Source organism: Neovison vison, chromosome 3 (genome assembly GCF_020171115.1).
Source record: "Neovison vison isolate M4711 chromosome 3, ASM_NN_V1, whole genome shotgun sequence".
Taxonomy (NCBI): Eukaryota; Metazoa; Chordata; class Mammalia; order Carnivora; family Mustelidae; genus Neogale; species Neogale vison.
In genome coordinates, this window is record NC_058093.1 from 97,577,268 (window position 1) to 97,590,098 (window position 12,831).

At 39.2% G+C, this 12,831-nt stretch overlaps 1 protein-coding gene across 1 annotated transcript in view; it reads left to right on the forward strand.

Annotated features, from left to right (window-relative positions):
- The first annotated feature begins 623 nt into the window (after window positions 1-623).
- Window positions 624-12,831, forward strand: part of NCKAP5 (NCK associated protein 5) — a 962,745-nt gene continuing 950,537 nt past the window's right edge. The window contains 1 exon segment of the mRNA XM_044242595.1: window positions 624-886. The gene's annotated coding sequence lies outside the window, so the exon portion shown is untranslated.

A 12,831-nucleotide genomic window follows, 5' to 3' on the forward strand; every position in this document is an offset into this window, starting at 1 on the left:
AAAATTACTTAAATTAACTTTTCAAGCAAACCGAATTATGCATTATACCCCCTCCTGTAACGCTATACAAAGTCAATGTTTGTGAAGAGTAGAACTGGAGGCTATAAATCAAGCCTTTCATAAGAACTGTTGTGTGTGCAGGGATTTTTTTTTTCTTTTGCATTTCTGGCTTTTAGATGAATGAAGAATTTTCTCAGCAAATTATTAATTACTCCTTCTTGCCTATAGAACGGAGTTCACTGTAGTTATGTAGGAGTCAATGGTATTCAAACTGCAGCTTTTGATGAAGTAATCGGCTGCTTCTGGGGCCTCCTTCAGCTGCCCTGGGCGTGCTTCACATGCAAACGACTGCCAAATGGATTCTTTCGACATTCCAGCCAATTAAAATACATTTAAAGTGCAGCTGGTGGAGAGGCAAGCCGGGCGGGCGGTTGTGCAGAGAACTTCAGGGCAGGGAGACAAAAAACAAACTTTGCAGAGAGCCCAACTTGGGCAGCCCAGCCTGGCGTTTGGGGGCAGTGGAGAAAGTCACAAAAAGAGGCTATCTTTAGCTCTTGTCAGAATCAAAGATGACACTTTGCGCGCCACCTTGAAAGACACAAAGGAGGGAAGCATGTTTGTTAGGGTGTCAGTTTTCTCCCCTTGCCTCTTGAAACTTGGTGCACTGGCTGGTTGCCCAATGTGGTGCTGCATACAAATATTGACAGAACACAGCGGTGTTTGTTAAACCCCGGGCTGGGGAAGCTGGTGATTAAAGCTCTTGAAGGAAGATCCGAGAACCCCAGGAACGCTCATCAATAGCCTTAGAACATTGACCGAATGAAAGAGAAAGCACTGAGTGGGCTAACGTGAAACACTCACCGTCCCTGTCTGCTATGCCTTTTCGGTAAGGACAGAATTTTCTTTTCTCTTCCTTTTTTATTTCTTCTTTAGTATTTATGTCGGTGCGGAGGAAAGAGAGTCAGCCGTGCTTAGCGCTGGGCTCCTGAGCTCTGATGTGCACGGTGCAGGGTTTGCCTGGGACTTTTCTGGAGGACGTGAGGGGATTGCTGTGTAAATAGACACAAGGCATTACCCAGCACGTGGAGTCAGCCAGTGCTTTGCCAGAATTCATAGTGATACATTTTTAAATGTTTGCCTCCACGGGTCTGTCCCCAGTATTTGTTGCATGTGTCCAGGTGTCCCGAGATGGATAGCAGGGAGATTCCTCTGGTGAACCAGCAGTTAGGAGGTACAAGACTGTTTAATTTTTATTTTCATTTAAAACCTTCCCTGGCTCATTCTGCTGCCGGCCCCCGCACCTATGCAGGCAGAAAGCGTTTTCTTCTTCCTAGGTTACTGTTCAGGCAAGCACCAGCATTCTGTTTTACTCAAGCAAGTCCGAAATGTTTTCAAATGCTTTGCTTTATCTTGCCTTTGATTGGAGAAGCTGCCAGATTAGGAATTTGTTTGGAGTCCGTCTTCTCTTAACGCTTTAAGGAGGCAGCTGCGTTTGGACTCTCTCTGTGGTTCTGGAAGCTCACGGAGTGCCCCGCTCTGTGCATCGTTCGCGGATATCCATCTTAAATTCCTGAGAATGCTAAGTGAGAGTATGGCTGAGCCGGGACATTGAATCCTACCCATCAATTTCCCGGGGAAAGACACACAAAGTTCCTGATTGTTTCCGATCTTAGCTTGTCACGGTAGGCCCTTTGGGGCTTCAGTTTTGTTCATTGCAAACAAAGAATCTTGCACATTTCACGGTGAAGGATCACGTTGCAGTGTCCTGAGCTCAGTTAAATGCGCTTTATTAATCTTTAATGTGCCAGTAGCTCTGAGGCTCTGCCAAGCTGAGACTTTCCAAAACTCTCCAAGCTACCTGCTGCCAAGATAAACGGTGGTAGGCCCAGAAGGGATATTTTAAGGAAACTTGCAACAGCAAAGTTTTACCCATTGAGTTTCTCATGAGTCAGTGAAAGAAATCTTAAATAAAAGAGATTTCGGCAAGAACTGCTTCAGCTCTGTACCCTCTGTGGGCGAGACCTGCTGGTAGGAGTCCGCCTCCTCACACGGCAGTCTAGGCTCCACGTGGGAGAGACAATAAGGTGTTCTACTGTTTGGGGGCTGGGTGGTGTTTATGAAGTGGGTGCTGTGTAAAGGGAGACATGTGTGAATGCAGAAGGCTTTCCTGCCTGTGGCAGTGTCTGAGCTCAGAGAAAAACAAGACTACACATGGGACGGGCCGCTTGTCCAACACAACCGTTTCAGACATACCAAAAGAGCCACAGATGGGCAGGGGTCACAGAAGTACTTTGGGACTTAGAAATCTAACTTTGTACAGAAGAAAAAAATGGGACAGTGTGCTGCAGGGAACCGGGCACTGAGGTGACTTGATGACTCAGAGGGCAATGTGGACCTAGGTTTGACCAGGTCCTGGAGAATGTAAGGCTGTGGCCCCTTAGGGCTATGGTTTGACTCATCAGGCCAACACAGGGTGAACAGTATCATCCTTATTCTTTGAGGATGCAGATAATAGACAAAAGGGACCCTGCCCTTTAACAGTGACTTAACCTGCCAGGGTCGGGTCGGGTCAAACTGAGGAGAATGCTGAATTAGGGCTAGGAGGAGATTTGAGATTTTTTTCTGACTTAGAGTCACTGAAGCGAAGACTTTACAAATACTTGCAGGCATGATGGGTAAGGATCAAGAGTGAGGGATGGTCTCAAGTAAGCAGGAAGTTGTTTTTTTTTAATTGAAGTATAATTAATATACAATGGTTAAACAGATGGATTGATTGCCTTTATTATTTTATTTTATTTTTTTAAGATTTTATTTATTTGACAGAGATCACAAGTAAGTGGAGAGGCAGGCAGAGAGAGAGAGGAAGCAGGCTCCCTCCTGAGCAGAGAGCCCGATGTGGGGCTCGATTCCAAGACCCTGAGATCATGACCTAAGCCGAAGGTAGAGGCTTTAACCCACTGAGCCACCCAGGCACCCCGATTTATTGCCTTTAGAATCTAGTACAGTCTCCTTACTGTGGCCTAAAACTGGGTTGGTTTACCAACCTGCATGACAGGCCAAAATCTGCCCATCCTTTGTTCTTATAAATAAAGTTTTATTGCAACACGGCCATACCCCTGTATTTACATGTTGCCTATGGCCCCTTTTGCTACAACAACAGGGGTGTATAGTTTCAACAGAGTACCTATAACCCCCCAAAGCCTGAAACATTTACTCTCTGGCCTTTCACAGATAAATTTGAGAGGCAAGACATGGAGAACAACACTTCTCAAATGCTCTGTGCTGAAGGACCAGTTTTGTTTGGGTTTTTGTTCAAATTTTCAGTCTGTTGTGGAGCGATCGTTTTCTTAAATGTGATAAAATTTGTTGCTTGACTGCTGTGACAACGTCAACCTGCTACAACATTTCTAAACATTTACTCGTATGTTTTGGACTTCTCGTGGGTCCTGGACAAATGGTTTGCAGACTGGCACCAGATTGGGCCAGACTCTGAGCGGCTGTAGAACCTGCTTGGGTTTCTAGTCTCATCTCATTCACTTTGTCCCCAATCTCCAATCATGCTGTTGTTCTTTCTGAGGATGGAATACAACAAACTATTTTCCAAATCTGGGCCTCTGCTCCTGATGTTTGTTTGATCCAGAAATCTCTTTCCCTGCCTTCTCTTAGCACCTCCCTTCCCTAGGTCTTGGTTTCAATTCACTCCCTCAAGGAGACTTTGGGAAGCCTCCCTCTGAAAAACCTTTCCTCATCTTATATCTCTCTCCTTTTAGAGCACTTCTGACAGTGAATATGTGCCTTTTTTTTTTTTAATTTATCTTTCTATGATATATTTTCCTGTATTGCTCTGGAGTCAGTAACAGATAATACAATCCATTCCAGCTGGTTTAAGCAGGAAGGGATTTCACACTGGTTTTAGGTGACTTATGCAGTCTTACAGGAACTGGGGACAGGCACAGCTTCTGAGCTAATGCTTGGAACGACACAAGAGAATTGGCCACTCTGTGTTGGTTACTGTACAAAGGTCAAAATTGGGAAGTTGATGCCACCACTGCCCACTCTAGGGTCACACCATCATCTCCTCCACCAAAGTGGGAATCTCTGTTTCTTGAAACACATGAAACTAGGGACAGGTTTCTGGGACTTTGCTAAAGAGACAACATGATACTTAACCCTCTGGCAGGAACAGTAGAAATGCAACATCTACCTCATGATCTTTACTCTGACTTCAAAATCCCACTGATGGAGGTTTTCTGAGTGAAATCTGGATCACAGCAGAGCCTAAGCTCTCAAAGGGTTAGGTAAAGTCCATCTTAGTTTTTTCAGTCTCTACTGCTAGAGTGGAGTCACCAGAATCTACTGCCATATCCTCGGGGAAGGTAATGTCCATGAGGGCAGGGAACTTGTCTTCTTGTTCATCACCCTCTACCAGTGTGAAGATTAGCACTCAGCATGTGTAGGGGCAGCAGGGTGGCTCAGTTGGTTAAACCTCTGCCTTCAGCTCAGGTCATGATCCCAGAGTCCTGGGATTGAGCCCCAGGTCAGGCTCCCTGCTCAGCAGGGAGTTTGCTTCTTCCTCTCCCTCTGCTCTTCTCTCTGCTTGTTCTCTCTCTTGCTCTCACTCACTTCCTCTCTCTCAAATAAACAAGTTCAAAAAATCTTAAAAAAAAGATTAGTGCCTGGAATTTGTAACATACCCAATAAATGTTGATCATGAGAATGCATGTATGAGTGAGTGAATGACATGTTTCTTGGAATTCTGTGATTTATAGGAGGGTAGCATGTGGCGTACGTGAGAGAGATTAATGCATGTGTATCAGTTTGGGAAATGTCTCTGTGGTGAGAGTCAGAAGACTGCATATAGGCAATACTCTCACTTTTGAAACACACCTTGTTTTTCAAAATGGAAACATACTCATGTAGCTTCAGTGAGCCAGTCTGTTCAGAGATGGGAGCTTTCTGGTTACTTCCTTGTATTATCATTTATTGAGGGATTATTATGACATATCCACTACACTAAGGGCTATCTATGCATTAACTCATTCAATCTGAAAATATCTTGATGAGGTAGGCATTATTTCCATTTATTCAGAAGAAGCAGAGGCTTTGTTCCTCTGATTTCCAGAGTTGCTGTATTATACTATTTTAAATGTCCATCTTTCAAAAAAGTTGATGAGACATACAAAAAAACATGAAAGTATATTGCACAGATGGGGCAAAGAAAGCAGTCAATAGAAATGATCTTTGAGGAAGACCCAGTATTGGACTTACTACACAAAGATGTTAAACCAGGACCATAAATATGTTCAGAGAACTAAAGGAAGTCATGTCAAAAAAAACAAAGAAAAATATGAAAAGAATATATCAGCAAATAGAATATGAATAAAGAGAAATTATGGGAAAAACAAATAGAAATTTTGGAGCTATAAAGCACAATAACTAAAATGAAAAATCCACTAATACAATTCAATAGCAACTTTTAGTAGACAAAAAATTCTGAAAACTTGAAAACAAATCAAAGGGGATTATTCAATATATAATCAGAAAGAAAAAGAAGAATGAAAAAAGGAAGTAGAAATTCAGAGACTTGAGTTACACCATCAAGTGTACCAACATATACATAATGGGAGTATGAGAAGGAAAGGAGAGATAGGAAGGGACAGAAAGAATACTTAAAGAAATAATGTCTGAAGACGATGATGTAAAACATGAATCTACATATTCAAAAAGCTCAATGAATTCCAAGTAGGGTAAACTTAAAAAAGTTCACTCTGAGCTATGTCATAATCAGATTGCCAAAGTCCAAACAATCTGGAAAGCAGCAAAGGAGAAGTGTATGGTATTGTTTCACTAATATTAACAGCAGATTTCTCATCAGAATCCATGAAGTCTAGAAAGCCAGAGGATGACACATTTAAAGTAGTGAGAGAATAAAAGAAGAAAAGTCTTTTCAACATAATGGTTCTGGGACAGAGGTATATCCACAAGTAAAAGAATGAAGTTGGACCCTTAACTCATACCTTATACAAAAATGAACATAAAATGGATCACAGAACTAAATGTAAGAGGTAAAACTATAAAAAACCTACAAAGAAAACATGGGACTAAATCTTCATGATTCAGGATTAGGTAGTTTTCTCAGATATGACACCAAAAGCAAGTGATGAAAGAAAAAGCAGCTAAGTGGGACTTCATAAAAATTAAAAGCTTTTGTGCTTCAAATTACATCATGAAAAAAGTGAAAAGACAACCTACACAATGAAAGAACATATCTACAAATCATATATCTAAGAAGAAATTTGTATTCCATACAATGGAATATTATTCAACAAGAATACATAAAGAACTTCTACTACTCACTCATAATACTCAAAGTAACTCGTTTTAAAAATGGGCAAAGGATTCAAAGTAATTTCTCCTAAGAAGATAAGCAAACAGCTAACAAGCACATGGAAATATGTTCAGCATCGTTAGTCATTAGGGTAAACACAAACCAAAACCAAATGAAATACCACTTGATACCCGCTAGGATGACTATAATTAGAAAAAAATAAACAATAATGAATGTTGGTAAGGATGTAGAGAAATTAGAACCCTCATATATTGCTGGTAGGAATGTGAAATGGTACAACCATTTTAGAAAAGATTTGGCCATTTCTCAAAATGCTACAAATAGATCTCCTGTTTGATGTAGCAATTCCTCTTCTAAGTATATATACCCAAGAGAATCGTATATGTATGTACACACAAAAATGTGTACATGAATGTTCTCAGCAACATTATTCATAATTACCAAAAAGTGGAAAGAACCCAAATGTCTGTCAACTGATAAGTGGATAAACAGAATGTGGTATATCCATATAATGGAATATTATCAAGCCATATAAAGGAATTAAGTACTGATACTGCAATGTGGATGTACTTTGAAAACATTATGCTACATGAAAGAAGTTAGACACCAAAGGACACATATTATATGATTCCATATTATGTCAAATATCCAAAATAGGCAAATCTGTAGCTAGAGAAAGTGGACTAGTGTTTGCTGGGGGCTAGGAAAAAGAGAGATTGGGGAGTGACTGATAATTAGCATGGCATTTCTTTCTAGGATAATAAAGTGTTCTGGAACTTGGCATTTCTTTTTGGAGTAGTAAGATATTCTGAAATTCCTTATCGTGATGGTTGCACATCTCCATGAATATACTAGAAACTATTGACTAGTGCTCTTTCTTTGAAAAAGATAATTTTACTGTTTGCAAATTCTTTTTTTTTTTAATTTTTATTTATTTATTTGACAGAGATCACAAGTAGGCAGAGAGACAGGCAGAGAGAGAGGAGGAAGCAGGCTCCCTACAGGGCAGAGAGCCTGATGTGGGGCTCGATCCCAGGACCCCGGGATCATGACCTGAGCCGAAGGCAGAGGCTTTAACACACTGAGCCACCCAGGTGCCCCCTGTTTGTGAATTCTATCTCAATAATTTTTTTCTTAAAAAAAAAAAAAAAATCCTCAGGGGAGAAACCAGAGTAATTGGACTCCTCCAAGTCAGGTTCACCGTATCCATTTCTGAGCATAAGACAAGAGTACAAATAGAGATTCATATGCCACAAGTCAAATGTTTTAAAATTGTGAATCAAGCATTCACAATCTTAAATGTGTTTTATTCTCTTGCATTGACAAATGCATTTTCATCCAGGAGCGGTTCTGTACAGTTGGCTATGGGAAATCAGTAAAGGCTTTAAGAAGAACAATGATGTGATGATATCATGATATCATTCAAGGTATAGGGAGAAGAAAGCCTGGGGATGGTAGCAGTTAGAAAGTGATGCTGCTCATCCTCCCAGGAATTGAGATGGACAAAAACCAAGGTAATACTATGGAGATAGTGTGGCAAATTGAACAGGCACGCTCAAAGCTGGGTCAGCCCAGATCGACGTAGAGGAGGAAGAGAGGCGAGGAACTAGAAAGAAGTGGCTGACCTTTAGAACTTCAGTGACTGAAGGTGGTGACCTCATTAACCATGAACTAAAAGAAGACGCAGATGGGAGTAGAGAAAACTTGAGCGCTGGGCTTTGGGTATGTGAGGCTGAGCTCTACACAGAGTATAAGGTGGAAATTACCAATTAGTATTTAGAAGCACATGCTTGGAGGATAGAAAAGAGGTCTGAGTTGGTAAAATGATTTAGAAGTCCTTGGAAGTGTCAAAGTCCCAGGAGGGAGTAAGAACCAAATGGAAAGAAACACAACAGAGCAGTACCATTAATAATCAGGCTCTGAAATGTTCCTGCTAAAACAAAAGACAAAGAGAATACCATTTGCAAGACACTGTCATGCTGTGTGGTAGAGTCTCAATGGTGAGCTTGATGCTTTTGGTTAGAAAGTGGTGATTATAATGTGATCTGTAACCAGTAACAGGTGGGAAGAACATACAAAATCAGCCAAATCATACTGGAAAAGACATAGAACTGAACTTTTCATTTATATATAAATTATAGCTTATATATAAAAATACACATATAACAAAAAATACATTACTTCTATAGTTTTCTTGTTAGGATCATTTTGGTGTGATTACCTGTGTTTGAAAGAAGAAAAACAGGCTGTTAATTCTTAATTGCTTTAACTGGGTGATGATACTATTTAATGTTATTATTGGATTTATACCTTGAAAGTACTTCGGAACCATTAATTAGACATTCGTTATCAACTCTCTGCCTTAGACATTACTGGCTGGCTTGCTGCTGCCATTCCCCCACGTGCTGTAATTCATGCCCAGTGATGTGATTTGTTCACTGGGAAAAGCACCTAGAACCGAGAACCTGCTGGTTTTTGGTTATTGAAAGACCATTCATTTGAGTTTGGTGCCGCAAAGTGTTTTGTTGGTTTACTTACCGAATAAGTAACATTTGCGTGTTTTCCCTGGCTTAGACTTCCATCTAAAACACCTCTCTGTACTTTAATTGGCAAAACACAGAAGCTATTCCTGTTTCCTGTCCTCCAGGCTTGACTTCAGGAGTCCCTACTCTCACCTCGTCCCCAGGAAGAGGCTGTGTTGTGTCTTTGGATTCACTGGCACTGTAGTGTTTCTAACAGAGGCGGGCATCTGCACAATAAGCGATTGGACTTAGTTGGTAGGATATGAAAAGGTTAGAAGTTGAATGTGTTAATCAGCTTTCTTATTTTCAATTAACAGCAATCACATATTTTCAATGAACTGTGACAGAGCTAGTTTTAGGGCATATTCTAAAAGAAATAAAGATTTTATGCCTCTCCATTTCAGTTCTATGAAAATGTTCAGGTCTTCCCCTTCTTTCCTGGCTTCTAAAAATCCTATGGCAGGACAGACTGTCACCTGCCTCTTATTTCAAGGTCATTCTCTTCTATGTCTTGATCTGCCTCCTATTGTAATAATCTGATTAGGTTTGAAATGGGTTGTTATGAGATAGGTTTTCTCATAATCTGCTGGTGGGAGTATAAATGGACATGGCTTTTATGGAAAGCATTTTAGCAACATGTATTAGAGTATGTTAATCTAGTCTATTTTAATCATATCTGTTCAATAGAAATAATATATATAACATAGACAAATATCTACCTATAAAAATATTCATTACTATATTATTTATAATGATAAAATATGGAAAACAACTGTCTATCAATAGAAGAGTGACAAAAAACATTGTGGACTAGAGAGAGCTCTTGTAAATCAACAAGGAAAAGATGAGTATCCCAATATAAAATAGTTAATGGAAATGAAACACAGTTCATAAAAAAATGCAAATGGCTAAGAAGCATTTGAACAGCTGTTCAATCTCATTAGGAATCAAAAGATACAAATGAAAATAATGATATATTATTTTAACTATTAGGAAGGATGAAACTATCTCATGGATGAAGAGGTAGAAATCAGGCATTCTCATTTACTCTTAGTGGAAGTGTAATTGGCACAAATGGGGGAGGGGAAGCAATTTGAATGGGAGAGAGCATGCTTTTGACTCAGTAGTGCATTTCTAAGATTGTATCTTAAAAATAATCAACAAGTCCACAAAGAATATGCATAGGATATTTATTACAGTCACATTCCTGCTAGTGAAAACTGATAGTAATCAAAAACCCATTGGTAGGTGATTGTTAAATATGTAATAGTCCAACCACATGAGGGAATACTATATAGCCATTAAAAACTGAGATAGCTGTAGGGGCGCCTGGGGGTGCTTAGTCTGTTAAGTCACCAACCCTTGATTTTAGCTCAGGTCATGATGTTGGATTGGTGGGATCAAGCCCCACATCAGGCTCTGTGCTGGGTATGGAGCCTGCTTGAGATACATCTCCCTCTCCTTCTGCCCCTCCCACAGCTGTGCACATGCACACACTTTCTCTTTCAGAAAGCAAAGGAACAAACAGAACACCTGATATAGACCTAGTTGATAGGAATGATCCTATGATACAGGAAGTGGAAAATGTAGGTTAAGTATAAATGTGTATCATGAACTTATTTTAAAAAGGCATATCTTTATCTGTATATATGTGCATATAAACAAAATTTTGAAAATCTGACTGCTGAAATGATACAATAACTTTTCTCTTACTGTGTATTTTTGTATTGCTGAATTTGTTCCTAATTCATGTATATTAATATCATAATCAGTAAAATGCACCTTCACCATTCACCACTGTAATCCAAGAAATAAAATGTTATAATCATAAAATAAAATATTATCTTTAAAAAATAAATAAATAAAATAAAATATTATATAACCAGTTAAAATAGTAATTTCAGACAAAATAGTCAATTAAATAAGAAATACATAAAAAAAAAGACTGGTGAAGAAATTCATCAAATATTAACAGCGTGTATCTATGATACATACCTACAATAAGAATTATGACCATAACCAAATTATTGATAATAAATACCTATTATTTTCATATTTGGAAAAAATTTAAACGATTTAAAAGACTTACTCATTTTGTGACCAATTTCTGCATAGTCTCCCCTTTTTAGGTGCCACAGGTCAGAATGTCATAGATACAACTATAAATATACATGTCATGATATATGTCCTGAACCAGTTACAGAATGCTTGTAGGTGGACACTTCTATACCAGTGGGCAGTGTAGACACTGTGGCAGGCAGAATTTGAGGTATCTGGGTCTTCTTATCGACATGCTTAAAACACCTCTGTACATTCCATGAACAAACCACAGACTGAGTTAAATGGTAAAAACAAATTAGGAATCATATAATCCCACTGACCCCAATTTGATCATATTATATATAAAGTTCTTATAGAAGAAGAGATGGCCCATTTTCAGGGAGGAGATGGGCAGTTCTAAGAATAGCCTTTTATATATACATATATATAATATTTATATTTTATATATATACATATATATGTGTACGTGTGTGTGTGTGTGTGTGTGTGTGTGTCTGTGTTTGTGTATATGAAGATTCAGCCATCACTAGAGTCTTTTAGAATCCCAGGGAAGGAGAATGAAGGGTCAATTGTTAGATTTTTTTTAACAATGATCTGTCTTCAGAATTTTTTCTTCAACAACTAGAAAAGTGTTCATTTTCTTATTTCAAACCAATTAAATATTCTGGGTGAAACAAGTCATTCATGTGCCTGTGACCCTTTAGAGAAGTTGTTTTGTTAAATCTGGATTTGCACTGACTATGTTTTAGTGTATTTATAAATGGTGAACTCAGTTTCTGAAATTAAACTTTTTATTTGCAATTTTCTAAAAGAAAAAAAAAAGAATCATATTATCCTATTTGCTTTTTCAGAGAGTAAATTTGGAAAATTTGCTAAGGCATATTTTTTTTTTTTGGCCAAACCATTCAAAGTAATTTAATAACTTACTCCCTCCCCCATACCCCAAATTATCTTAAATTGATTTAGTCCTCTCACCTTCTTAGAATATAATCTTTGGATTTCAGAACAACCTTAGGAGTCAGGCAGGGGAAAATATCTACATTTCACAGATAAGGAAAGAGCTTCAGAGGTTCAATACATTACTCAGGATCTTAAACTAGAAATGTGAAGAACTGAGGTCTGGACCCACACGTTCGGACAGTTCTGTTATTTCTGGGACTTCGATCTGAGTTTAGTGTTTTCAAATGCAGTTTTTCTACTATACATCCCACTCTACTTCTCTCTCAGAAGTTTATGATGCCTTTAAGGTAATTTCAGGATTGCACCTGGATCCATTTTCTGACAAGGCACCAGTGAGTGAAAAGGGAAGGAGAATTCTAGCCAAAGGAATGACTTGGTAAGGCATCAAGCAGGGCAAGTGGTTTGGGAGTGGGGGCAGGGGGAAGTGGGTGAGGTCTCAAACCCAAATGTCCTCTAAGGCCATACAGGTGGGTATACAAAAATGGAAGCGGGCCAGCCACCAGAAAAACAAAACCAGTTGCATGACAATAAATGGGACTGTCCCTGGATCTCATTGTTGCAGAGGGACAGGGATTCCTGAGGATGTGGGTACCCTGGGGAGTATGTCCCGCTGAATGCCTCAAGGACGGAGCTGTTACTCAGCACCGGCACCTGCTGCCAAAAAAGAGCTGGCTCTGTAGTTGTGTGTTGTAATTATTTAAAAGAAACTGGAAATCTGATTTTTAGGTAAAATCCCCTCCTTTTAAATGCTAGCTATAATTTCAAACTAATAATCTGTAGGCCGACTTAAATATATCTGAAGGCCATCAAAGCCCCTGGAGTTGAGTTGCTGGTTTGTGACCTCTGGGGCATATTCAGTCTTGAGGGTTTACAAGGCTCCTGACTGATCAAATTCTGTTTCTGTTTTCTTGATGTGTTAATTACGCCACTGTGATTCTT